Source organism: Vicugna pacos, chromosome 33, assembly GCF_048564905.1.
Source record: "Vicugna pacos chromosome 33, VicPac4, whole genome shotgun sequence".
NCBI lineage: Eukaryota > Metazoa > Chordata > Mammalia > Artiodactyla > Camelidae > Vicugna > Vicugna pacos.
The window spans coordinates 13049117-13077116 of NC_133019.1; the positions used below are offsets into that span (position 1 = coordinate 13049117).

The following is a 28000-nucleotide window of genomic DNA, read 5'->3' on the forward strand; positions in this document are numbered from 1 at the left end:
GAAGACAGAGAGCCTTAAAATCCATCGGCCAAAGTGGCGGCCTGAGAGACAGGGCAGTGTGCGACCCGCAGTGTCCCCAGGACTCCCGAGGGTGTGCCAGGCTGATCCTGCAGCCTCGTCTGCGGTCCCTTCACTGCATCTGCATACTTGCTGTGTGGGTTCTTGCCTCAGCCACAGCAGGCAAGTGGGAGGCAGGGAGAGGGTCGAGGTACCAATCCCTGGAAGCTCAAAATAGGGCTAGAAATGTAAAGGCTGCACCAGCAGTCACTTGGAGTGAGGACAGAGCCCAGAGCCCTTTCCCTCAAAGGAACGTGCCCAAGAGATGGAGTAACAAGCAAGCCGGTCCCTTTAACTAGTGAGCTTCAGTTGAGCCAAGGAGGGTGTGCTTCTGTGCCCCTCAGCCTCTCCAAATGCTGAACAGACAGCTACAGGATCTTGGTTGGAGACACTGCCCACATGCATTGTGCCTCTGGTCAGCACAGCACACCTGATTCACCTTCCTTAACACTGGGTCATCCAGCTCCCGACTTGACCAAAGCCTTCTCCTCGCTACCTACTCAGACTTTTTTCTCCCTTCAGACTCTGCTCAAGATGCTCTTCCTTTAACAACAACTATTCCTCCACCCCAAAATTTAGAGAATCAGCAAAGGACGTGAATAGCTGATATACAGATGGCCAGCAAGCATATAAAAAGATGCTCAACGTCTAATCATTAGAGATGTACAAATCAAAACCACCATGAGACCCCACACCCATGAGGGTGGCCACTATCGAAAGAAAGAAAGAGAGAAAGAAAGAAAGAGAGAAAGAAAGAAAGAGAGAAAGAATTGAGGAAAACAAGAAATTGAAAACCTCATGCACTTTTAATGCTATTGTGAAATGGTCCAGCTGCTATGAAAAATAATATGATGGTTCCAAAAAATAAGATAGAAAATAAAACTACCCTATGATCCAGCAATTCCATTTCTGGGTGTATATCCGAAAGAATTGAAAGCTGGATCTCAAAGAGGTATTTGCACACCCATGTGCACAGCATTATTATTCACAATATTCAAGAGGGAAGCAACCCAAAAGTCTACCGATGGATGAATAGATGAACAAAATGTGATATAAACATACAATTTAATATTTTTTAAGCCTCAAAAGGGAAGGAAATTCTGATACATGCTACAACCTGGGTGAACCTTGAGGACATTATGCTAAGTGAAGTAAGCCAGTCACAAAAAGACAAATACTGTGTAATTCCACGTATGTGAGGTATCTAACGCAGTTAAATTCATAGAAACAGAAAGTAGAATGGCGGTTGCCAGGGCCTGGGAGGTGAGGTGAACAGAGTTGTTTTTTAATGAGTATAGAGTTTTAGTTTTGCATGCTAAAGGGTTCTGGAGGTCTGTTCCACAGCAATGTGAGTGTCCTTACCACTACTCAACTGTACACTTAAAAATAGTTAAGATGCTAAGTTTTATCTTACTATGACTATTATTTTGACCACAATTGATGGCTCTGCCTGCCTTCTCTGGCCAGCCCAGCAGGCAAGGAGTTTTCTTTTTTCAGAACCCCCAATGTGCTTGACTTTTCTGAGCTAGGCCCCCAAACTTACCTGTTACCTTTTTGTATGTTCACATGCGAACCTCCTTTCAGACAAGTTCTTTGACGGCAGGGATGAAGTCTTTACCTCTTAATTTTCCCCGTGGCACTTAACTCAGTGCCTTCAACCCAACCCAGTTGGTATTTGCAGATTGAATTGTCAGTTCCCTTAATAATATTCTGGACTGTGGGCTGCAGGGTGATGGGGAGAGATGAGAGCAAAGCCAGAGGAGAAAGGTGGAGGAGAGTGCCTGGTTGTGAGTACAGCTTCCACGCACACCCGTGGCTTGTTTGGGTGGCCGCGCTCTGCTCGTGGGCCAGCATATGTCACTCACAGTAGTTGTATGTGCACACACTGACTGTGTGATGGGAGGAGTGCCAAGAACATGGATCCCTAATCTTGGGCTAGAGTTAGTCCTGAGGAAATCATATTTTGAACCCATTTGGAGGTTTTGAGACAGGAGGGAAGGGGGCAGGGCACAACTATGAAAAGAATGACATACAATCAGCACCAAGGGTGCGGACGATTCAACTCCCAGTAGACCTTGAGCTTCAGGACCTGTTCACTGTAATACAGCAGCTGCTAAATGGCTCTCCCACAGGTGCCAGGGTGGTGTCAAGGCTGACCGTAAAAGGTCAAAAAGTGGGTGGTGGCCCAGTTCCTGGGAATCCCACCCCCTTCCCCAAAGTAGTTGGAATAAGCCTCTCACTTGTCAGCATATGAAGTTCCGAGCCCATAAAAACTAACAACCCCGAATCTTGAGGCCGATCTCACTTTCCTAGACAACCCGGGACACGGCCATCCTCTTGCGCCCCATTTTTCCTGTATCAGTTTCAGACTAAAAAATGTTGGAAGGCATTAACCTGAACCACCTGGGACATGTACCTAATTTTACTTTTCTTTAGACTTCCTAGAGAAACAGATTTAAGACTCTCCTCAGGAACATGGATCAGTGTCTTACAGCTCATCTGCCGGGGGAAGTGTCTCCTGACCTCTCACCCCCATCCCTCCAGCCGCAGAGAGTAAACCTCTCTGCTGAAAGAGAGACCGCTCCCCTGCACCACGGCTCTTGTAGGTGCTTTTTGAAAAACTGGACTTTAACAGAATAAAGATCCCTCACATCAGGTATCTGTAATTTTCTCTTCTTAGGGCGGCTCCTTGGCTAAATTAATTATCTGGTTCTCTTGAAAAGCCATCTTTTCCCCCAGTTCATGTTCCGTCCTTGACCCAACACGACCATTCTTGGCCTCTGCAATGGGATTTGCTGCTAGTGGGGAGTTAAATTTCCATAGCAACGCCGGCTGCCATCTTGAAAGGACTCTGCCCAGCCCTGTTTCCATCCTCTGCCACCTCCACCGCAGGCCAGTGGTCTGCCTGGTTCTAAGCCGTGTGCGTATTTATTCTCATTTCAGTCGGGGCAGACGACAGTGGTGGCAGCTCAAACTGCTGACAGGATGAACAGAAAACACATGAAGGGGTCTGCCTGCTTTTAGTTCCTGGGGGCCCTGGGCTCCTGAGGAAACATTGGTGTTTCCTTTTTAGCTTCACAGCATTTGGGGAAAAAAAATGCAGTGGGGACTGGAGGTTTTCATCTCATTTCTGAATCACCTGGGCCTTTTTCTCTAAGTGCGGCGCCCTGCTAAGCTCGAAGCAGGAGAAAGGCCTGAATCCTAGCTTTGGGGAATGTGTCTGTTTGTTTAAAGTTTATTATTTATGGCTGTTTTTAAGTAAACCAAAAGAAGTGTGAGGGTGATTTGTTTTTTGTTTTTTTTTTTCCCCCAAACGCACCGCTCAGCTCCCTCTCAGTAACTCTGAAGGAAATCTTAGTTGGCTGGGGAGTCAATTCCAAATTCTGGAACATGGCACTCAAGGCCCACAATTCTCCGGCCTCAATCTGCCTACCCAGCCGTAACTCCCTGCCTCCCGCTTGGGTTCCTACCCTCCTGACAAACAGGATATTCGAGTGCTGTCAGAATACACCCAGCACCTACCCCTCTCTGCCCTGTGCCCGTGAACTTGCAGCTCTCCCCCTCCCACCCCACCTGCTGGAGTTCTGCTCCTTCTTCACGGCAGGCTTCCCAACTGGTGTGTAATGAAGTGTTCATTCCCCTTAGCCCTGGGGACAGCCAGGTGGGGCCAGGGCCACCAGAAGCCTCCCTGGCCAGTGCTCCTGAAGTGGGAGGAAAGGGGGCAGAGCACAACCACTGAAGAGATGACACAGCAACTGAGGACAGGACAAACTGGTTTAGAACCAAGATGGCGGAAGATGCGACTTCCAGTGGACCTTGAGCCCCCTGGCACCCGCAGGCGCATGACAGTGCCTAGGCTGACCACAAAAGGTCAAAAAATGGGGGGGGGGACGTTTCCTGGAAATCCTTACCCCTCTCCCAAAGTGGTTGGAATAATCCTCCTACTGATTAGCGAATGAGTGAGACAGCCCCACTCTCTGTGGAGTGTGTGTCTCTAAATAGACTTGCTTTCACTGTACCGTGCCTTGCTCTTGAATTCTTTCCTGCGCGAGGCAAGAACCTATTCTCCCACAACACTCTCGTCCAAGAGCAGCATTATCCATTTGTCCCGGTGATCCAGCCAGCTGATACCACTTTCTGTGTGTGCCACATTGTGAAAAGGTTGAGAAGCGCTGCTTTGAGGCCGGGTTCACTGATCTCCTCCATAAATCCCCTCCCAGAGCCCCCAGCCAGAGGCTCCACCCCTCCCTCAGGTCCCACACCCAGTCCTTTTGGTCTGCTTTGTATCTTGGATATTTATTGCTCTTTTATAGGCATCCTCCCTGCTTCCCCAACCCTCCCCTCCCAAAGATGAGAAGCTCTTTGAGAAGTTTATTCTTGTTTAGCTTCTCACAGTGTCTATGCGATCCTGTGTTTTATAATAAGAAATACACATTTGGTCTTAGTCCCCACTTGTGGCACAGAGCTCCTAAAACCCTAGGAATTTCCTAAGTGGTGAGAGTGGTAACTGTGTCTTTTGTTATGTTAATGAGGTTGCGTTTAGAATGCCCCTAGGTCGCCTGAGGATGGGGGCTGGTTGCCAGGGGAACCAACCCGTGATTAGAAGGTTGGAACTGTCAGTCCCCCACCCCCACCTCCTGTGGGAAAAGGGGCTGAATCAGCTGCCGATGGCCGGTGATTTAATCAACCATGCCGGTGTAATAAAGCCTCCGTAAAAACTCCAAAAGGATGGCGTTTGGACAGCTTCCAGACTGGTGAACGTGGAGATTTGGGGAGAGTGGCTTGCCTGGAAACAGCATGTATGCTCTTTGCCCTTTCGCTATATTTTGCTCTGTGTTCCTCCATCTGGCTGTTACTGAGTTAGACCCTTTTTATAATAAACTGGTAATCTTGTAAGTAAAATGTTGCTTTGAGTTCTGAGAGCCACTCCAGCAAACTAACAGGACTTGAGGTGGAGGTTGTGGGAGACTCTGATTTATAGCCAGACAGAAGCATGGGTGACAACCTGGACTTGCGATTGGCTTCTGCAGGTGAGGGAGCAGTCTTGTGGGACCGAGCCCGCGACCTGTGGAATCTGATGCTGTCTCTGGGTAGATGGTGTCAGGTGGGCAGAACACAAAAGAGCCTGGAACTTGTCTAGCTCGTACTCTTTAAATGTCTGTTGATTTGAAACCTAGAGCTTCTAAACCGTGGTTTGTCCTCCAGACCTTGATATGCTGCTCTTATTCCAGTGACCCCCACCCCCACAGTGTTCAAAATCTTTCAAGAATTTCTTTTCTGGAATTACTCTCAGAGAAGGTTTATGAGCCAAAGAATACAACCAGCCTCTTTTCTTTAGAATCAAACAACATGCATTTAATTTTCATTTCGATGTCATTGTTAGTTGACAAATATTTTTTGAGCCCCAGGCACCTAGTTTTTTTTTTTTTTTAATTTAATATAAATGACTTGTCTACCTTATTGGCAAGATTTGGCTCTAAATAAGTTTGGTCTTTTTCCAGAAATCAAATCTACCCTCAAAACATTAAAGGTTTACCATTTTGGAGCAGATTCACAACAATGAAAGCCAGGAATATGAAACTACAAAAAAAAAAAAAAGCAAAACTTAAACCAAAACACAGTGAGTGGCAACGTCACTGGAATAAACGCAGACTCCCCAAGTTATCACCTTGCCAGGGACAACATTAACTTGCAAACATAAGCTCTGGAGTGTACGTGAAAAAGACTCAGTCTCCCTGGCTCATGTCTCGCCTTGTACAGGTATGTGTCATGTCATTCAGGGAGTGATGATGGGTCCGTACAGGGGGGCTAGATTATGCCGTTTGAAGCCAGCTGGTGCTGATCATGTCCTCGCTCTGTCGCCTTCCAGTGGGGCTGCTTTGGGCACAGTATCTGGTAGTTCCCCCACACACCCATATAATGGGGGATGGTGTCGCCTTTACAGGGCTGCTGTAAAGATGAATGCTGACTCTAGCACCCAGATATTCTGATTTCAAAGAAAACAGCTACACACATTTTGGATTATTATTTTTTTTTCCTCCAGGGAATAAAAGGGCTAAGGAAGAAATTGCTGCCTTCAAACTTTTGGAGACTTAGATTACAGATTGGGTTTAAACTTTTTCTCTGATTCCTCTGATGAGAATAGTGAAAGACCTGGCATTTGATTGCTGTCGAAGTGATGTGGGCTGGATCTCAAAGAACTTCCCCCAGAAGATGGTGAGGCAGAGGGATGGGGGAGTGAAGGAGGCAGGGGTAGTCATTTATTGAAAGGCAGCATCCTAGTCTGGCTAAGTGCATTAAGGTCATGCCTGACTTCTTCCAGCACAGTAGCTATCTGGACGACAGTTGGGACCTTCTGAGCGGTGGGCTCTGCTTTAGAATGCAGCCTACACCCAGCTGCCCTCCTCCAGGCGCTGGGCACCAGAGCCTGCTGTTTATTAAAGCTCAGCTCCAGGAAGCTTTCCCAGAGAAACGTGACTATGACATAATAGATGTGGTCACTTTCCACATGCCAGGCACTTCACGCAAACCTGCTCCCTTAATCCTAGAGGGAGGGATGTACTGCATGGTCCCTGTTTTAGAGATGAGGAAACGGAGGCCCAGAGAGGCATGCAAATTGACCAAATTCACACAGCTGGTTAGTGGCAGGGCTGGGATCTGAGCTGCACTGACCTCCCAGCAGCCTCGTCACTGCTTGACTCTGCCCGCTTTAAGAATCTGCAGATTAGTGTAAATGAATGAATTATTTATTTATCACATTCATTGCTTGCCCCCCTTCTGCCAGTGTCTGGGCCCCATGAGATCAAGAACTGTCTTTTCTTATCAACCGCTGAATCCCTAGTACCTAGACCAGCGGGAGTGCACGTAAGAGATGCTGAATAAATGTCGATTGAAAAAATGAACTTGTTAATATACTGTAATACATTAAGGCATTTAAAAAAAAAACTTCCTCTTTTTTGTCTTAAGCACAATCGCTTTTTAGGAGTTCTGACTTGCATGCTCCTGGAACTTCTGACAGCCCTGCATTGCACAGGACTGGATTTTAATCAATGTTATTAATCAAGATACCAATCCTTTTCCAGGGAAAGCGTATTCCCAGCCAAATCTTGTTTTCTGTGGGTACTTTTCCTAGTTAGAGGCGATCATAAGCCTCGGAAATCAACTTATCTTAGAGTTGACATGATAAATAAGCCCTGTAGACATGATTTTCTGGTGTTTGATTTTTTGTTTTTTTTAAGTCAAATACCTTTTGGTGGAAATCTGCTCATCTCTTTGCTGCAGCCCCTCATTCCAATGGTTTAACACAGTCATTTACTTTCCTTCCTGGTCCCTAAATGGAGTTACATGCTTCCAGTCCAACCCCATCATTTTACAGTTGAGGAAACTGAGGACCAGAGCAGGGGTGACTTGCCTATGGTTGTGTAGCTGGCAGAACCTTAGAATTGAGTGCTCACCCTCCTCCCACCCTGTGTGCTTTCTTCTCCACCACGTGCCCTGGGCAGGAACACCTTGTCTGAATAGGGATGAAAAACAGATGTTATTAATCCTGGGGATGGTGAGTTTGGGGAGAAGGGACGACAGAGAGGAGTTGAATGGCGACAATCACCTCTCCTTGTCCTCCACCACCACACGGCCACTGTGCACACTGGCTACCCCTTCAAATGATGGTATTTTCAGCAAACGGGAGGGAAGCAGGTTTTCCTCTTTCTCTCCCCCCACCCCACATTGTAATTAGTTGTCAAAAAATTTTAGATGGAAGGGGGAATGTTCAGGTCCTGATGAGATGATACAGCAAAGATTTCATTTCATCTTGAATTTGACATTAAACTTTAATAGTCTCAAGGACAAGAAGCCAAGAGATATCAGATGTAATGAGATAAAGCAAAGTTTCTCTGACAGCAAATTTGATCACAAATGGGCTCCGAGATTGCTTCTTTGATATAAATGAAACATAATTCATCTTCTAGCGCCCCGGATGGGCTTTCAGGCTGGGGATGAGGCTGGCATCTCTCTTGCCTGGTGCTGACGAGTGGCAGCACAGGGAGGAGGTGGCGTCTTGGCTGGACCCTGCCTGGGCATGGCAGCTGCTCCATCTGGGAAGAGATGGAACAGGCAGCCGCGGGAGCTGGAGGGCCTCGGGGTTCCAGCGGCGGGGCTGTGGATACCTTCTGCTCTGAGCTGGCTTTTGCCTTGGGAGGTTCTCCTTAAGCTCAGAAATGGCAAAGACGGTGTCAAACAGGGCGGGACCCCCTCACAGGTCTGGACTTTGTGGGAAACTGCTCTTTTAATACTTTCCTGGTTTGGGCATGAGAGGAACCCAGCAGTTTCTTTTTGAATGCCCTCTTCATTTTCCTCTGAAATGTCTTCCAGACACAGTCCTTTTCTGCACCTCCTGTGGCTGCCCAAATTCAGCCTAAGGTGGGGGGTGTGCGGAGGGTCCTAGCTTCACAGTCTCCATCAACTCCCCACTGGCTTTCTTAATCTTGCATAAATTACAATGCTAATGTGTTCAGGGACCATGCTGCACCTTTCAACAGGGTTACTGCCCTCAGCCTGTTTTATGCGAACACTGCAGGTGCTGCTCCCTGGGTCTGATGGGGGCCCTGGCCACAGCCTCCGGCTTCCAGCCTTTGCCCCTTCTGACCCCTCCTCCGCAGGTCACAAACCTGTAGATATTTTAGGACAGATGTTTTAACCTGATGCCCCCAGCACCTTTTTAGTCCATCCTCCACACCTGCCCTGAGCACCCACTTCATGGCAGGGATGGAGAGGGGAGACCACATCCTCCTCATGCTCTTGCTCCTGCCAGCCCCTCAGGAAGCCCTCCTCCTGCTCAAACACTCCTCATCCTCCTTCTGTCTTGATGTCACATCTTCTGAGAAGCCTTCCCTCCCCAGCTCTGCTAGAAGACATCTCCCCTCCACTGTGTTCCTGGGCCCCTGGAGGACTCAGGGTTCACCTTCCGTGTCTTACTCTGTTCCTGCACATATCTGTCTCCTTTTCCAGCCCGTGAGCTCCTCAGTCCATGTCTCGCTGATCTTCCTATATCCCTGAGTATGTCATGGTGGCTGGTATGGAGCAGGTATCCAGTGAGGATGTAGCAGATGAAAGCAAATCCTGGCCCATGGCATGGCCTTCTGGGATGTCCCGGGCTCATTCTGGCCCATAGCCCTCCCCTGGGGTTAAGAGAATCTATCTCCCCCGATGGAACAAACACACCATAGAGACCAGCTCGAAGACAGAAGGTCTGCTGACATCATCTCCTCTTTCCTGGGAGCCCAGAGTGAGGGCTCAGGTTAAGATACCTTCACCTTTCCCAGCTGAAGACAGCCTGAACACCTGGTGGGGAGGGGGCTTTCCTTGGAGAGGAAATGTTGAGTTTGTCACTGGTTGGGCTGTACAAACATGCATCAGGAGAGCAGTGCTAGAGTAAGGTGTGTATGAGAGATAGCCAGGCCCACCTGGGAGGCAGAATCCGAGCCAGGAAGCAAGGGCTGGTGTATTAATTCAAAGGGAAGGTGACTTTGAGAGCTCTGGCTCCAATCAGAACTATAGATATAGCACAAGTGTCCATCAACAGATAAATGGATAAGCAAATTGTAGTCTCGCCACACAGTGGAATATTATTTGGCCATAAAAAGAATCAAACACTGATGCTACAATGAGATGAACCTCAAAAATATGCTCAGTGAAAGAAGCCAGTCACAGAGGCCATATACTATATGATTCCATTTCTATGAAATGTCCAGAACAGGTGACTCTAGAGAGAGAGAAAGCAGATTGGGGGTCCCTGGGGGCTGGGAGGAGGGAGGATGTATATGAGGGTTTCCTTTTGGGGTGATGAACATGCTTTGGAACTGGACAGAGATAGTGGTTGCACAACACTGTGAATGCACGAAATTGTTCACTTTGAAATGCTTCATTTTGTTATATGAATTTCATCTAGATAAAAAAATTATGGAAAAACAAAACAGAGAATGTAGGCTTTTTTCTAAGGGACCCGGGTCGATTCTGCTGGTTGTCTTTCTCATCATCCTGAGCTGTCTTATCAAGCTGCCTACGTATGTGTGTAGGTGTCTACAAGGCCTGTCACTCTACACAAATTCAGGGGACACCATTGATGCAAAGGTCCATACAGATGGATCATGGTGGTCCTGTGTCCACCCTGGGGCACCACGACACTCTGGCCAAGAGCGGGGCGTGGCAGAAGCTCCAGGCCAGCTTCTCCGTCTACGTCTCTTGCTCCCATAGGCATAATGGGATTCGTTTCCTTCCCTGCTGCCACCAAGCCAGGGGACTGACCACTGATTATCAAGACCTAGTGGGTGGAAAGTTGGCCTCCCTCTCTGTGGCATCAATCTCCATCCCTGCTGTCCTTCCTGTCTCCCAACGCCATGGTCATTGCCAGCACCACTGAGATATAGTGAGCAAGGGAGGGAGAAGACCCTAAGTGTTGACAGAAGAGACCCAAAGTCATTATTTTAATGGAGTCTTTGGCTGTGCTTCCAAATCTCCTTATCAATGTTACCAGAATTAATTTGATTGCATGCTCTCTGTCTTCTCTCTCTCTCTCTCTCTCTCTCTCTCTCTCGCCTTTCTCATCACAGATGACTTTCCCCATAGATCTGTCACCCTGGGGCATGACAGGTTTCCACGCATGGGGACCTCTGAGGCAGTGATGGCCACATGCAGGAGCTACTGCTCACCCAGAGCTGCTGGAGAAAACCTCTTCCTTCTGGACACCGGCTTCCCTTGCTCTCAGGGGACCGGGGTTGGAGGGGATTGCAAAGGGCTTCTAGCCTATGTCTGGTGGAGCCTCTCTAGAGAACTAAGAAACCCTGTATCCTGCTCCCATCGGCCACAACAAAATCAAGGAACTGTAGCTCTAAAGAATCTGACTTTGCTCCTTAATGCAGAATTTTTAAGCTGCATGAAATTCTCCACCTTGGTAATAGACTCCCCTCCCACTTAATCCTGCCCTCATGGCCCAGGCTTGCAGGCCAGTTTCACAAGGGCTGTGGGGTAACCTGCATACCGTAGAGGGGTAGAGGTAGGAGTCAGCGTGTGCCGGAGGCCTTGGACTCTGCCAGTGGCCTGACCTCAGGGGGAGGGATCTGTAAGGGAGGGTGAGGGTGCCTTTGCCCTGGCAAGTATTGTCTACTGGGTGAGGCCCCCAGTGGTCCTTGTCACTGTCTCCTTAGAGCTGGCCTCACTGAGGCTGCAGGGTGGAAGGGGGCCTTCTGGGTTCTGGCTAAACTCCTACTTTCCCGCACCGGCTTCCTTGGGCTGCCTGAGAAGCCAGCCATGTGTTGTCCTTCTGGAAAGGCCCCATGGAAAGGTCCCTGATGCATTTGCTACCTGCCAGTTTGGGTTTCAACAGGGCTGGAAATACAGATACGTGGCAGCTGCAGACACCCAGAGTTAGTTCCTGCCCTGCTGCACTGTGGGCGCTGGCCTGGCCGGATGGTCCCGACAGGATCACATCGATCTGGGGGTCTGTGGATGGGACGCTGAGAGAGTGTACCCCTCTAGCAGGCCCTCTCTGGCTTCTGTGTCTGGATGAGTGCCTTGGAGAGGCCCCCTCTGCCTTTCTAGAGGGCTCAGGCTCGTGCCTCGGAGAGGTGGGAAGGGAGAGCTAGACTGTGGCAGTGTGCTGGGGTGAACGGAGCCCGGGAGGGGGTCTGAGACCTTCCGGAGCCCTGCTTTGGCCGCTCTCTAGCTGTCTGACCTTGGGCAAGTCATCTTCTCCTTGTGGGCTGTCTTAGTTAGCTCAGGCTGCTGTAACAAAGTGCCACAAACTGGGTGGCTTAGAACAACAGAAATGTATTGTTTCAGGGTGCTGGGGTCTGGAAGTCTGAAATCAAGGTGTTGGCAGGGCCGCGATCCCTCTGAAACCTGAGGGAGGCTCCTTCCTGGCTTCTTCCAGCTTCTGGAAGCTCCCAACATTCCTTGGCTTGTGAAAGCACAACTGTAACCTTCACATGGCCTCCTCCCCATGTCCCTTCACACGGCCTTCCCTCTGCGCATGTCTGTCTCCGAGTCCAAATATCCCCTTTTCATAAGGGGGACATCTGCTATACTGGATGAGGACCCACCCTAATGACCTCATTTTAACTTGATTATGTCTGTAACGCTTCATTTTCCAAATAAGGTCACATGCTGAGGCACTGGGCGGGGACAGAACGTCAACGTTACGTTTTTGAGGGGGACACAATTCAACCTGGAACACGGGCCTGGTCTCCTTACCTGCATACTGAAGGTTGAATTAGGGTCCCCTCCTTCGTGGGTCTTCTATGATCCCGTACCACTTTCCAGAAGCTTCCCCCCTCTTTTTTGCCAATGTAAACAAAAGAAAATCAAAATTCCCAAGCAGAGGAAAAGAAGGATTTTGCATTACTAGCTGTCAGACTGTAAGACTCTCCTGGCGAGTGGGTTAAAATGGCAACATTCTGGTCCCGCCCTTCGAGATCCGATGCAGAGGGATTGGCTGGGGCCCGGGGCTCTGTGATTCTGTAAGCTCCCTGTGACTGGCCCAGGCCTTAGTTACGGTCCCATACAGAGAGACCTGTGGCAGGGGATGCTCCCCAGTATGCATGCCTCCAGGATCTTGTCCCAGGTCCCAGGCAGAGAGTCATGGCTGTGTGAAGGAGGCAGGGGCTGGTGGGAGAGGTGGGCAGCCACCATGACCTCCAGGCCTGTGACAGACACCTTCCACCATCGCTGACAGGAAGAAGGCATGTTTTGCAGTCCCAGATATCTTTTCTTAATTGATGAGACGGGGCTGATTTATTTGTTAATTAACAGATGGTGGCGCATGCAATAATGTGGTTTGCTTTATTTATAATTGACAGTGGTGGGTTTCTGGACGAGCACCTGGGGATGCAAGAGCTGCCTGAAGGAGGGGCTGGGATAACGGATGTGATGGGGAGATGAGTCATCCTGGATGGGGACCCTCAGGGCTACACCTGTTCCCTGAGGTACAACCCACCTTCCTCCCCTGACCAGGCAATCAGTGTCTCTTCCCCACAGGACTGGAAAATTTGTTTGGTCAGGTGAAAAACCAAAGATATTGTTTATTAGAAAGCTCAAATTTTCCTCCTTCCTTCTATTATTTCTTATTCTCTTCTTCCATAAATATTGAAAATATCCACTCTTACACATGCTAGGCACCGGGCGAGATGTCGGAGAGCCAGTAGCAAGCACCATGGACACGGCTCTTGCTTTCAGAGATCAGTGGCCCTCTTCCACCCTAAAAAGGCTCCTTTTAAAAAATTAAGATATAATTGACACGTAACATTTGTGTAAGTTTAAGGTGAACAACGTGTTGATTTGATACATTTGTACATTGCAATATGATTTCTCCCATAGCATTAGCTAATTATCAAGCCACAGATTCATCGTTTCTTCTTTGTATTAAGAATGGTTAGGACTTAGTCTGTTAGCATCTTTTAAATTTATAATACTGTACTGTAGACTGTAATCACTATGTTGTGCATTAGAGCCCCAGAACTGAAGTATCTACCAGCTGTAAGTTTGTACACTTGAACAACATCACCCCCATTTCCCTACCCTGCAGGATCTGGTAACCACCATCCTACTCTCTGGTTTTACAAGTTCAGTTTTTTAGATGCCGTCTATAAATGCTATTATACAGTATCTGTCTTTCTCTGTCTGACTTATCTCACTGCTTAACACCTTCAAGGTCCATCCATTTTGTTGCAAATGGCAGGATTTCTTTCTTTCTTGTGGCTGAATAATATTCCATTCTCTCTCTATATGTATACACACACATATATACATATATGCCACATCTTCTTTATCCATTCATCCACTGACAGACACTTGAGTTGTTTCCATATCTTGGCAATTGTAAATAATGCTGCAGTGAACATGGGTGTGCAGATGTTCCTTTGAGATACTGATTTCAATTCCTTTAGCTATATCCCCAGGAGTGGGGCTGCTGGATCATATAGTTCAATTTTTTATTCTTTGAGGAACTGTCACACTGTTTTCCATAGTGGTTGTACCTATTGACATCCCCCCAGCAGTGCACAAGGGTTCCCTTTTCTCCACATCCTTGCCAACACTTGTTATCTCTTGTCTTTTTGATAAAAGGCACCCTTACAGGTGTGAGGTGATATCTCATTGTGGTTTTCCTGATGATTTGTGATGTTGAGCACATTTTCATATACTTGCTGGCCATTTGTATATCTTTGGCAAAATGTCTATTCTGGTTCTTTGCCAAAAGGGCTGCTCTGTTTACCCTGTTCCCCTATGCTCAGTGTGAAGGAGACAAAAATCCCATGATTGCAGGATGCTTCGTAGCCACTCGGCTCTAAGGCAGACCCCGCTGCACTGAATGCTTGGTAGCTGCCACCTCTGGATGGAAAGACCTTGTTGGGCAGAGTGAATCCTCCCCAGTACGATTCCAGGACATTGAAAGCCTTTCCCTTGAGGAGCTCACATGGGGTCAGAAGCCTGGGCTGGCTTGCACTGAAGGAGATTTGCAAGCCTCTAACCGGGGATGTGGGCATCCTGGACATGCCTCACATGGACATGCCTTTTTATTTCAAAGGTTGGCTCTAGGCTTCCAAGGGCTCCTTTCCTTTTGATCCATGGCTCAAATTCTTTTTAAGACTCTGGCCAGTAGATGGCCATGTCTGGGCTGAATATCAGAAATTAGCCAATGTCTACGTATTTTGTAATTTGAATTGCTTAGTGGCTTTTTCTATCACATTGTGCCTTAGCACAATTAATCCTCATGGCAAGCCTATCAGGACTGTTATCATTTTACAGATGAGAAAACAGAGGTGGGAAGAGATGAAGTTTTCCCAGGAGAGGAAGATGTCCGGGCTGGTGAAGGGTAGAATCACTCTGGTTCCAGAGCTGGTTGTTCTCAACCACCTCTGGTCCCCGCTCCCAGGACAGCGTCAACCTTGTCCATGGCCAGATCCGTATCTACACCCGGACCGAGTCTACCTCTGCTCCCTCCCTTTCTGCACGTGCTCACACCTGGATGAGTATCAGGACGCAGCCGGGCTTGTAGCCAAGCACACTTTCCTTGGCTGTTTGTCCTTTCCTCTCTGCATTGCCATTCCCCCTTCTCTGCGTATTGAGGGGCACGTGAGCAATGTTTCCAAATAGGCTGAAAGAAGAACCGTAGGCTCCTGTCAAGAGCAGTTGTAGGCAGGTAGCATCAGGGCCGTGGGCTTGGCTCCGGAGCCAGACTGCATCCTTGGTCTGCTCTGCCGTGCGCCAGCTGTGGGACCTTACCTCCATTTCTTCCTGGGTTAATGGAGGTAGCAGCAGTACCTCTCGTGTAGTTACGGCGGCAGTTAAGTTAGGTAATGCGTGTAAAGTGCTTATCACAGCTGCAGGCAGAGTAAGCAGTGGATGAATGGTGATGTGAGGATGCAGATGAAGATAACGATAATGGACATGAGGAAGATGAAGATGACGAAGAAGAAGGAAGAGGAGGAGGAGATGGAGCAGGAGGAGGAGGGGGGGGGCCGGGCCTCACGTGAAGACCTTTATAAATGTCCTCACCACCAGCTTTGGAGAGAATATGTTATCTCTCTGGCCTAGAACAAGCTACCTGACAGCTATGGAGGAAGCATCCTTTAGCAGATATACAGGAATAGCAGCAGTTTCAAAGTATTTCTGCATCCACACACATGCGCATTCGCCCTGGGCTCTGGGAGCGCTTTGACAGTGAGTCATAGAGAGTTGCAGTGCTGGCTTCCAACTCCTTCTGTTTTTATTTCTTATTTTTCATTGAAGTGCAGTTGATTTACGATGTTGGTTTCATGCGTACAGCAAAGCGATTCAATTATACGTATACATGTATATATATTCAGTTTCTTTTCCATTACAGCTCATTACAAGAAATTGAATATAGTTCCCTGTGCTATTCTGTAGGTCCTTGTTGTTCATCTATTTTATGTATAGTAATGTGTATCTATTAATCCCGAATTCCTAATCTATCCCTCCCCCCCTTTTTTTCAATTCTGCACATCTCTTTGCTTCAGTCTATGAAAACAGATGGTATAAATAATTAGAGATCCAAACAGCTTCGCTAAGACTGCAAGAAGGTAACTGTTTCTGCCAAGCATTTGTAATAGCTACCATTGTGTCCCAATTAGGTGTCAGGTCTTCCACACAACAGTTAAAATGATCCTGTTAAAGGGAAAATCAGATTGTGTTCCTCTGCTGCTCCTGTGGGATCCTCATTTCACTAAAAAAAAAAAAAGGAAAAAAAAAAAGCCAAAGCCTTCCAGAGGCCTCTAAGGTCCTATGAAATCTGACCTCCCACCCCCTCTCCATCTCATCTCTTTCTACTCTTTCCCCACCTCTCTCTGCTCCAACCATACCAACCTTGTCTGTACTGCGAACGTACCAGGCACGCTTTCACCCCAGGGCCTTTGCACTGCCTGTTTCTGCTGCCTGGGGTGCTCTCCTCCATATATTTCCATGGCTTACTCCCTCACTCCTTGAAGTCATTGTTCAAAGGGTTCCATTTCAGTCAGGACTACCCTGATCACTTTAATTTAAATTGCAAACCCTTCCCCACCCCCTTGCTCTGTTCTTCTTTCCTCTTAAAAGCACATATCTTCTAAATACTGAATAATTGTCTAATTTATTATGTTTTGCCTGATTTCCCAATTAGAATGTAAACTCTATGGAGGCAGGGATTTTTATCTGTTCAGGTAACAAGGTAGTCTCAGTGCTTGAACCAGTGTTAGGCACGTAGCAGGAGCTCAAGAAACATGTGTGGATGGATAAATAAGTGCTTTATATGTATTTTCTTACTTAATACTTAAAACAAATCTCATATATATATATATATATATATATATATATATATATTTTTTTTTTTTTTCCCAAAGCCACACAACCAAAAAATGGTGGAGCTAATTTTGAAACCCAGCATCACTTAAGAGCTGATGCTAAGGTCAATTATTCTATGCTGCTTCATCCATCCGTCTTTTCATCATCCATCCATCCACCTTTCTTCTCCCTGCCCACCCTGCTCCTGCCAGCAGATCTACTTTGTACCAGGCACTATGATGGGCTTATGGAGCCAGAGAAGAAATGACGTGTAACTGAATGATCATTGCCTTCAAGGGGTACACAATACATCAGGACCAGCCTCCAGGGGCTACATTCAGATCTGTAGGGAAGGAAGTTGGTTTTAAGCATGACTAAGCTGGAAAATTTGGGGTGATTTTCTTTGTGATCTGGCTTCAAGTAATATTAATCTATTTTCATCTTGTATACCACATCCACAAACTGCACAAAAATCTCCACAGGAAAGCAGAAGTCTCATTTGAATCTTTTATTTGGTACCCGACACGGTGTCGGTCCCCTGAAAGCTCTTGGTGGAAATGATGGGAGGTGGGGGGTGCCTGAAGCAGGAGTTTGTCATTTTGTTGCTGCTTCAGTTAAAGACAGCCCTGGTGGAAATTCACAATGGAGAAAAAAATTCACATTGTTCTACTTATGTGAAATCCCAAAGGCTAAAGGTTAGATTTTTTTAGTCTTGATCAATGAAGGGTCCATATAAGAAAGTAATTGAACCTGGTTTCTTGGTATGAGAGGCAAGTTTTTGTGAAATTCTTTCCTACTAGTGAAATGTCAACACAATTTCATTTGTTATTCTTGTTGTTTCTAGAAATAATAGTGAATATTTGTTAAGCATTAGCACTGTGGCAAGCCTGTGTTAAGGGCTTATATATGTATATATATATATTTTTTAATTTTAGAATTTTTTTTTTTACTGAAGTATAATCAGTTTATAAGGTTGTATCAATTTCTGGTGTAGAGCATAATGTTTCAGTCATACATATACATACATATATTCCTTTTCATATTCTTTTTCATTTATAGGTTTCTACAAGATATTGAATGTAATTCCCTGTGCTCTACAGTATGAACTTGTTTATCTATTTTATATATATTTGTTACTTTATTTAATGATCACCCCTCCCCCACCATAGGTGGGTAATATTTGTTCTATTTTACATAGAAGGAAATACGCCTGGAGAGATTAGCAGCATACCATGTTCAGTCTAGCCCAGTGCCTGGGACACAGTTGGGGCTGAGTGTCAGTCCCCTCCTTGGTTACTCTCCTTTATAGGACACCATGGCTGTCGAAGCCTTGAACTTCCCTTGACACACCTGGAGTCCATTAGTGTTTGCTGCCTATACCACCTCTTGGGTTAATGAGTTTTATAAGCTGACAACCAGCTGTGCCAAGTAGTAGTTCTTCCTTTCATTTGTCTTAAACTACCTCTTTCAGGCTTCAAGTGGAGCCTCCGGAGACCCAGTGATTCAGGAGCTGATGAGCACATTCATGTTTGTCTTTGACAGCTGTTAATCTCACGGCCATTTATTGTGCACCTGCTAAGTACCAGGCATTGTGTTCCTCTCTGCACATCCAAAGAAGAAATCTTCCCTGACCTTAAGGAGCTCTGACATAAAAGATGTTGATTACTGGACTCTGTAATGTCTTTGTGAGGAAATGGACTTCTGAACCAAGTGAGTGGAGGCACTAGGTCGAGCACATGGGTTGCACACTGCATGAGTGCAGGTGGCACAGTCCACATTAAATACAGTTGTACGCTGTGGATTTGTGCAGTGCACAACCTGCACAACTGCATTTGGGGCCCTTGTGGCTGCTGGGGACAGTGGGCAGGAGTGGCGGAGGGTGTCACAAGCAATTTATGAGTATTTTCTTTGAAATTCTCACTCTTTGTATGAGATATGGTAATCCGGCTTGCTTCCTCACAGAATCACCTTGAGGATTAGACGAGCTCACAGGCGCTGAGTGAAGATTACCAGGTCTGGCGGTCAGGGGCTGCTGAGTAAATAGTAGCCTCTATCAGCTTGTCTTTCCAGGGTCAAGAGTGTGCTTTGGTGTGGAGTGAGCTCTAAATAGGTCTGATCTTATCTCGGAAGGCTCAGGCGGAGGGTCCTACCTGAGAGCATGCACGTGTTTTATTGAGACCTTGGCACCAATCAATAGAAACGGTGTTCTCCATCGCTGCTGAAAGGTTAGCAACCTCATCTGAGATCTGAATGGTGAAGTGGCCGCACTGAATCCTCCCCCATCACTTGCTTGCCAGGCTTAGGCAAAATAATAATAAAATGATTATTATTGTGGTTTTTCTTTAATCAGTATTTGACATTGGTGGTTTGCTAAAATCTTTGTACAACCACCTGAGAGCTAGGTGATTTGCACAGATTTTGGTAATTCTTCCCAAGTGTAGTCTCACCGTTCTGGAGGTCAGAGGTCCACATCAAGGTGCTGGTTGCTTGGTAGGGCCCTGCTGCCTCTGAAGGTGCCAGGAAATAATCTGTTCCAGGCCTCTCTCGTAGCTCCTGGTACTTCTTTGACTTGTGGCAGCGTAACTCCAGTCTTCACATGGTGCTTTCCCTGGTGTGTGAATCTGTGTTCAAATTTCCTGTTTTTTAAGGACACTAGTCATACTGGCTTAGAGCCCACCCAACGACCTCTCCTTAACTTGACTACATCTCCAAAGACCCTATTTCAATCCATATCACCTGTTTCTCTTACTTTATCTCATTTTGGTAAATGGCAGCTCCATTCTTCCTACCGCTCAGGTCAAAAACTCTGGTGCCATTAGTGACTCCTGGGTTTCTTCTACACTGACATCCAATCCATCAGCATATCTGGTTGGTTCTACCTTCAAAATATATTCAGAATCCAGATACATCTCATCACCTCCACTGCTACCTCCCTGACCCGAGCCACTATCCTTTGTCATCTGAATTAGCGGCAACAGCCACCTAACTCGTCCCCTTGCTTCTATTCCTGCCCTCCTATAGCAGCCAGAATGACCCTTAAAAAATGTGCAGATTATCACTGCTCTGCTCAAAATCCGCCATGTCCTCTGCCCCACTCCCTGCCATGGCATGCAGAGTGAAAACCGATGCCATGCAAGGCCTTGTGGGGCCCACCCACTTGTCCTCTCTGCACTCACCTCTTGCTAACCCCTCCTCCCTCCCTCTGCTCCACCCACTCTGGCCTCCTTGCTGGTGCTGCCTCAGGATCTTTGCACTTGTTGCTCCCGCTACTCAGAGCACTCTTTCTCCAGATAACTGCCCTGCTTGCTCCCCTTCTTTCCCTCAGACCCTTGTTTAAACACCACCTTCTTTCTCTGTGTGGCCTTCCCTGAGCAGCCCTCCCACCCTCACTCCCTATCCTTCCCTCCCCACTTTATTTTCTCTCTAGCATTGAGCTTTGTCTGATAAACTTGGGATTTTACTTGTTTCTTGTCAATGTCTCTCTCACTTGAATGCATGCTCCTTGGAGACAGGGATACCCTCTGTTTTGATCGCTGCTGTATCCCCAGGCCTAGAAGAGGCCTGGCACATAGTAGGTGATCAGGAAATATTTGTACAAGGAATTAATAATAATCATAATTATAATGGTGAACTGACAGTGATTTGCAGCTTTCAAAGGATGGTCAACACTCAATTTATCCTCCAGGAGCCTGATGAAGTTGATATTATCTTCATGTTGCAGACGAGGAAACTGAAGCTTAATGTGATTGTGTGATAGGTCCCAGGTCAAGCTGCTAATAATCTGGCAAGAACTTGACCTTGGAATCAGACCATCTAGGTTCAATGCTCACCCTGCCTCTTTCTGTTTTATGTGTGTCCTTAAGCTTTCTCCATACTCTCTTGAAGACTCAGTTTCTTTTTCTATAAAATGGGGGTAATAACCGTTCTCATTTCATAGAGGTATTGAGAAAATAAAATGAGATGATCTTTGGGAAGTGATTGGCAAGTAGGAAGTACTTGATAACTGTTACATTTTATTGTTATTTTCTCCCTATTTATAACTGTTGTTGTTGAAGCAAGAATAAAATTGTGGAGAAGGAATTCTCTTTTGGAACCTTTGTTTTCTTTTGGTGTCAGCTCAGGATCCGGCGATGCAGCATTCTTCTATGATCTGGAAATTCAGTATTTAAAAGGGGAAAAAAAAGGCCCAATCTGGCGCTGTGTGAACAATCGTATGTTAGTGTTTGTGTGTATGTGGGTGAGTGTCTGTTGCTTGTGCCTGTGTGCCTTTATTTTCCATTTACCTAGAAAATTGATAGATTTCCAATTTAGAGCAAGGGGGGACCAGGAGCGGGAAGGGAAATGGAGCTGCCCATCAAAATTAGCAGGGAAGTGAGTAAAGGTCATTTGATCACAGCTTGGCTGCCTCTGAATTAACCTGCATAAGAGAGACTTGTTGAGTTTGCAGCTCTTTAAGGGGCATATTAACACCAGGAGTGAGGCAAGGAGACACCCGGAGAGAAGGTCAATTTGTGGCTGCTCAGATCAGCAGGGCTCCTGGAGAAACATGGCTGGAGAAGCCAGCTGTGGACCACTGGGGTGAGGAGCGGAGGAGGAAAAACTGGTCCCCGGAGGAGGAGGCCCGGGTGCCTCTCCCAGGGACGCCTCTGAAGTCTGGCTGGCCCTGCAAGCACCCTGGCATTGGAGCTGGGAGGGGCTTCCCCGTGCTGGAATGCAGCAGAAAGAGAATTAAGGAGACGTGAGTGCAGCATCCAATGCGGCAATTGCGGATTCATTAATCGTCTGTGGGGAGAAGAATAGGAGGCATTTATATGATAAAGATGCTGGGAAATTAGAGGGAGCAGCAGTGCTGTTTACTGTTTTTATTTTATTTTTATTGTCATTAAATTGCTTCAAGTCACCTGTAATTTTCCGAGGCTGTCACAATTACAAATCTTGGAGGATTACACAAGACACACACAGTCAGAAAGGTAGAATTTAAACTTTCAAAAGCCTCAGCTCCTTTTCATTACCTCCCGGGCAATTGGCCCTGATAGGTTGAATGAGGTGACCTGCTCCCGACCCAAGACTGGGTTCCAGCCCCCAAGTTTTGTGATTTTTTTCCCACCAACTTGGGGCCATGGTGGGCCATATGGCATCTGTACTTTGGAGAGAAGAGGTGTAACCTGGGGGTCAAGGACCTAACTTCATATTCCTGCTTTGCTCCAGAATGGTTCACTGCCTGTGGATAAGTCACTTACCCTCCCTGTGTCTCAGTCTCCCCATCTGTAATATGGGGATATTAATAGGTAACTTATAAGACTGTGGTTTGCCTTACATAGGACTATGGTTCCTGGGCTCTGACAACGACTCTCTGACACCAACTGACTGTCTACAATTCAATTCAATTGTGGCACTACCTGGGGTTAGCATCAGATCCCAGAGGGAAAGGCCAAGGTCCCCAATAAGACTATCCTTACCTCAGATGCCAGCCCCAAGCTGGGTCCCTATACTACCTGCACTTCTGTCTGACTTGGCTACAAATTCAGGGGTTCCCTCTCCCTCCCTTCAGGCTGGTTAATTTGCTAGAACTCCCTGAAAGTGCTATATGTACAATTAGAGTTTTGCTGTAATGGATACAACTCAGGAATAGCCAAATGGCCTCAGCGTAGGGGGTGGCCGCAGCTTCCACACTCTCTTTTTATGGAATCAGGTTGAGTTGCCCTCCCAACGTGTCAATATGTTCACCAACCAGGAAAGTCCAGTGAACTTCAGTGTCCTGAGTTTTCATATGAGTTTTATCTTGCAGGCACAGTTGATTAAATCAGTGGCTACATGGTGGAATTCGCTCTCCAGTCCCTCTTCCCTCCCCAGAGGGTAGGGGTTGGGAGTGAAAGTACTGTTCTTGGTCATTCTGGCCTGGCCAGCCTCTCCCTTGGAACTATCTAAGGGCTCACCATGACTGCAAACTCAGGGAAGGTCAACAGAGGCTTGTTATGAATAACAAAAGTCACTTCTATCAGGAAATTCCAAGGGTTTTTGAAGCTCTGTACCAGGAATTAGGGACAGAGATGAGATCAGACTATAAAGTGCCAACTTACAGTTGTCTTCAGAATCACCCCAGAGCATATTAAAATGTCAGCTTCCAGGGTCCTGGCTCTCCGGGCGACTGATGCAATAGGTCTGTGCTAAGACATACACATCTGAGTGTCCCCAAGTGATGCTGATGCTGGTGGTCAACGGCTCACACTTGGAGAAACGCTGATGTAATACAGTGTACAGTAACATGCATGAAATTGCTCTGAAAAACTGTGACATTCATCACAAACATTAGGCATTGTCTTGAGGACTGTCTCCTCCTTTGAACAGATCTGATTGTTGGATATGTGTTAAGTTTGATGGTGATTAAATATCAGAGCTGAAGGTAAGCCTAGGAGCCTTAGGGAGTCTGGTTCTGACGTTTGTAAAAGAGGTTTTAATGGTGGGAAAAGTCGGAAGATGGGGTCAGAATTGGGGATGTGCAAAGCCTAATGGAGATTAGGGTTGGACCATCTGCAGCGTTTCCCTAGTGATTCCTGTAATCAACCCCTTTGCCTTCTCCTGCTATTTCCTTATTCATCCCAATGATGGGTGAGCCCCGCTTACTGCCTCACCTCCACACTCCTATGAAGGATGCAGTCTGGGTCCTCTACAAATTTGGGGTCTCTGCTCTGACCCCAAAACTCTTGCAAGCTTCTAATTCAGTTAGACCACCTGTGGTCTTGGGACCCCTGGAGAGTGATCCTAATTTGGTATCTGTTGGGGATGGGCCAAAGAATTGGCATTTTAGTTACATCCCGAAGGATCCTAACCCCCTCTCCCTGAGCAGGTGGCCGTGCCTCCAACGTGCCGGAAGTCTGATGCAGGCTAGCGGCAGTCAGCCTCCTGCCTGGCACGTAGTAGGCCCTCAGTGGATGGTTATGGAATGAATGAGAGTATGACAAATAAATTCAATGTCCCTCCTCTCCACCTTAAGGTTCTTTTGTGTCTTCCTTTGTCTTGTCCTGACTGGGGCCCTGTGAAGCTTCTGGCCTCGTGCTGGGTCTGATTTCTTAGTTACTCTCTTTCCTGTACCCTCAGTGTCTTTTTTTTTTTTCTTTCCCACCAGCTCTTTCTGCATAGCCAGGTCTCCCCAGCCCTTCTTTCAAGGGACCTCCTGTTCTTTCTCCTTGTCTCTGATCAACATTTGCTGCTTCCCCACTGCGATTAACGGCGTCGCCCTTTCTCACCCCACCCCCCCACCCGCCATCTTTGACTCCTCTCTCCCCCTCAATCCACATCCAATCTGCGGCTCAGTCCTCTTTACCTCTGATCTTTGTCTAATATCCACTTTCTTCCTTCCCTCCCCCATGCTATTCTTTCTGTCAGCCTTCATTTGCTCTGGTCTCTTGCGGTATTTTCTACTCGCTGATGTCTGCCCTCCAAATGACACTGAACATTTGGTCCAATTAATCATTTTAAGTCTTAGGTCTTTTCATACCATTACCCTGTTCAAAATGTTTCTCTGACTTCCCATTGTTAGCAAAATAAGATCCCCGATCTTTACCCTCCACAATTTGACCCCTGCTTATTTCCCAGATTTATCTCCACGACTCCCCTAAACTTCCAGTCTTCCTCTAGTTCTAGATTCCTACCCTCTTGGGCCTAAACACTTGCTGAATTCTCTTGTGTCCTCATCCTTGCCCTTGCTCCTTTCCCAGCATCACTGCTCCTCACCTGCCCAATTTGTTCAACTCCTTTAACCACAGTGGTGCCTGTTCTAGGAAGCCTTCCATCATCCCCAGACATGAGGGCATCCTTGCACTTCCATAGCCCACGGCTGTTCTCCTCTCTGCTTTGCTTTGTGGTTATGTGTGTTATATACGTAACATATGTGTTATGTATATGTGGTCACCTATGTATCTTCTGAGATGATCAGCTCCTGGAAGGCGGGTAACAGTATCAGTAACAGCACACTGCATGACAGGGGTGACTGTAACTGACTGAGCACCAGCTAGGAGTAATAGGTCCTTCATGTGCAATGACTTTAAAACTTATCACCGTAAGTTGTTATCTCCACTTTAGAGATCTGGAGACTGAGGCTTAGAGAGGTAAAGGCCAAAAAGCCGACAAGGGGTGGGGATGAGATTCAAACCCAGCCTGACTCCAAACCCACTGTCTTTCTACTCCACAACCCAGCTCCCAAGGCAAAGAAGAAAACCCACATTCGTGGAGCAACCACTATGTGCCAGTGTCGGCAGGGGTCCAAAACTGAGCAAGAGAATCCCATGAAATAATAGACATGAAAGTGACTAGCACACTGTTTGGCACACAGTAGGTGCTCGATATCGTAGAAATGCTCACTGAGAAACAGACAGATGTAGTGTCTACCCCGCACCCGAGCTTGCTTCCAGAGTAGCGGCTGGGTCCTGCCGTCGGGTGCTGGGGAAGGGACCCTGCGGCCGAGGTCTCATTTGGGCTCAAATGCAGTTCCGATGACCTTGAGCAAGTCTCACAGCCTCTCCAACCTCATTTCCTCACGGTGAAATGAAAAAGGCAGATGACTTTTTTTCTAAGGTCTTTCCAGTGCTAAGAGGTGAGGTGATGTAGGGGCCAATGAGTTGCAAAACAGCAAAGCAAATACAAATGGAAGTGATTATTTTGATTCTTTAGATCCTTCTTGCAGCAAGGGCATTCCTCTGGTTTTTAGGCAGACAGGATAATTCTCTTCTCAGAAGCCGAGTTTCGGAGGTTGAAGTTCCCAGCACTCCTGGGCCAGCAGGGACAGAGGACAGATAGCCACCCCTCCGCGATGCATGTGGTTTGGGGACCCCTTCTGTCTCATGGGGGAGGCACTGACTTCTGCGGGATCTGGCCACGCCTGGCGGAGAGTTAATTAATGTCTGCAGGGCAAGTTAGCTGAAATAACAATTGCTCTCACAGAGCGAGGGAGATGGAGGGAGATGGCGGTGAGATTTGCTTTAAACAAAATGGACAAAGAAGGACTAGGAAACCACCCACCTGGCCGCCTTTGCTGGGCTCACTGGCCTTCCTGTGTCCTGAATGCTGACCCCTCCATTTTCCCCCAAGAATTGTGGCCCCGGCTCAGTCGTGCTTTCCAGGGACCCTGATTTTGGTTGTTGCAAACAACAAAAATCTTACCAGAGGATCAATACTGCTGTGGGTTTGTGAATGTGAATTTGGACAGGAGCCCAAGATGACCGGGAAAAGGCAATGATGGCCGAGCTGATGAAGCTGGGTGCTGTCAGGCACAAATGGACTGTTAGTCCGGCGTACCCTGGAGAGGCTGCCGCATGAGGGCGCTGCTCTGGGTGCTGTCTCTGCATTTTCTCCTTAATCTGAAACCCTCTGGTTCAGGTCACTCAGACCCTGAGTGATGGAGCCAGGACTCCCATGCAGGTCTGTCTGTCCTTATGATTCCTCCTTGTGGTGCACCTCCTCCTAGGCAAATGGAAGGTAAGGGGATGGAAAAGAAGAGGAAAGGAGAGACAAGAACATTGGATTTAAGAGGGGAGAGGGCTGAGTCCAGTGGTCCCCAAATGTGCCAGGGTTGGCTGCTGGAAGCTTCTAGTGCTAAAGTGAGTTGAGCCCGACTATGCAAGAGGCACAGTGCTAAGGGCGCTGCAGGTACCCGCTCACTGCATCGTCCCAGTAACTGACGTGGTCTTTTTTCTCACAGGAGGAGATGACAAACGTCTTGCCCAAGTTACACCACCAGTGAGAACGCCTTGAGTTTGAACCCAGTTCTGCCCTAACCTAAGGTCCATGCTGGTTCCACCATCCTGCACTGTCTCCCCCTTGGCAGAGTATCACAAAATGCTGGTAAGTCCAGCCTTGGCCTGAAGCAAGGGCGGGAGAAGGAGGGGGAGTTGGGTAGGGAGCGAGGGGCAGAGCTCTTGCTGAGTGCTTCCAAGCCCTGACCCCTGGCCGGGCACTCCGCCTGTGCTTAGTCTCATTTCATTCTCCTAACACCCAGGTGGGAAAATCATCACAGCCCACATTTTGCAGATGTCTGTATCAAAGCTCAGAAATGGCAACTGATTTGCTGAAGGTCATAGAGCTGGTAAGTGGCAGACCAAGGATTCCGATTCGGACGGGCCCAATGTCAAAGCCCAGCTAATTAAAAATAGAATTTTGTGCTAAATCAAGTAGAATCTCATGCTAGATCCTATTAAATGCGAGCTGCAGCCAAGGCCAACATTTGAAACTAATTTTGTCGTTGAAAAATCTATAATTAAGGCCATTGTTGATTAACTCGTTTTTCTGGGAATAGAGAGGTTTGCCGTTACTGAGTTTCAGCTGCAGAGGAATCTGGAGTCTCATTTAAGAACCAGGCCGTGTGCTCAGTAAAGCAGGAGTCAGAGAGCGCAGCTCAGGGAAGCTGACCCCGGCCACGTGCCCAGAAAGGGGAGGCGTTCAAGAGCTTTCTGGGCACGGAAAGCGGGTAGGAAGCACAGCCAGGTTCGCCGCTGCCTCGGAGAGCATTTTTGGCTTCAGTCTAGGCTGTATGTAGTGTCTGCCAGAGAAGATCATATGTTCTCAAAAAACAGGGACTGGGAACAAACTAATTCGATCATTTGTCTTCCCTGTCCCTGCTCAATAACCTTCAGTGGTTCCCCATTGTATCCCCAATAAACCCCTAAGCCTTACCTTGATGTTCACAGCTCAGCACAGTCAGTCTGGTCCCAGTTTACATACCCAATCCTATTCCCAACTCATCACCCCAGTAAACTTCATGCTCAGGTTAAACTGGTCCACTTATTATTCCATTAACCCAATTTTTAATCTTTCCCCTTTCCTTCCCTTCCCTTTCCATCCAAATCTACTTAGTAAACCCCTCCGTGTTCTTCAAGTTCCTTTCCAGGTTGACTCCTCCATGAAGCCTCCTCTGATTGCCCACCAAGAAGCAAACACCCCTCTATTTACATGTGGCGCTGATCCCAGGGTACCTTGAATTGAGATTATCTAGGTACATGTCTCCTTTTCCCTACTAGGCACAAGCTCCTTGTGGCCAGAGGTAATCCCTCATACCTGTGTGTGTTTTGAATAAACCAGTAACTAATGAGCTGAAAAGTTATCTTTGACGCCATGGTAGTTT

At 47.3% G+C, this 28000-nt stretch overlaps 1 long non-coding RNA gene across 3 annotated transcripts; it reads left to right on the top strand.

The window, feature by feature from the left end:
- The first annotated feature begins 2896 nt into the window (after positions 1 to 2896).
- Positions 2897 to 27979, top strand: LOC116276759 (uncharacterized). 3 transcript variants are annotated; one of them, XR_012066732.1, is made up of 5 exons: positions 4706 to 4856; positions 18427 to 18594; positions 26582 to 26724; positions 26879 to 26965; positions 27756 to 27979. It is a non-coding gene; the product is annotated as an uncharacterized lncRNA (long non-coding RNA). The 3 variants fall into 3 exon arrangements; XR_012066734.1 differs by lacking the exons at positions 4706 to 4856; positions 18427 to 18594 and adding an exon at positions 2897 to 2977; XR_012066733.1 differs by lacking the exon at positions 18427 to 18594.
- Positions 27980 to 28000: the final 21 nt, after the last annotated feature.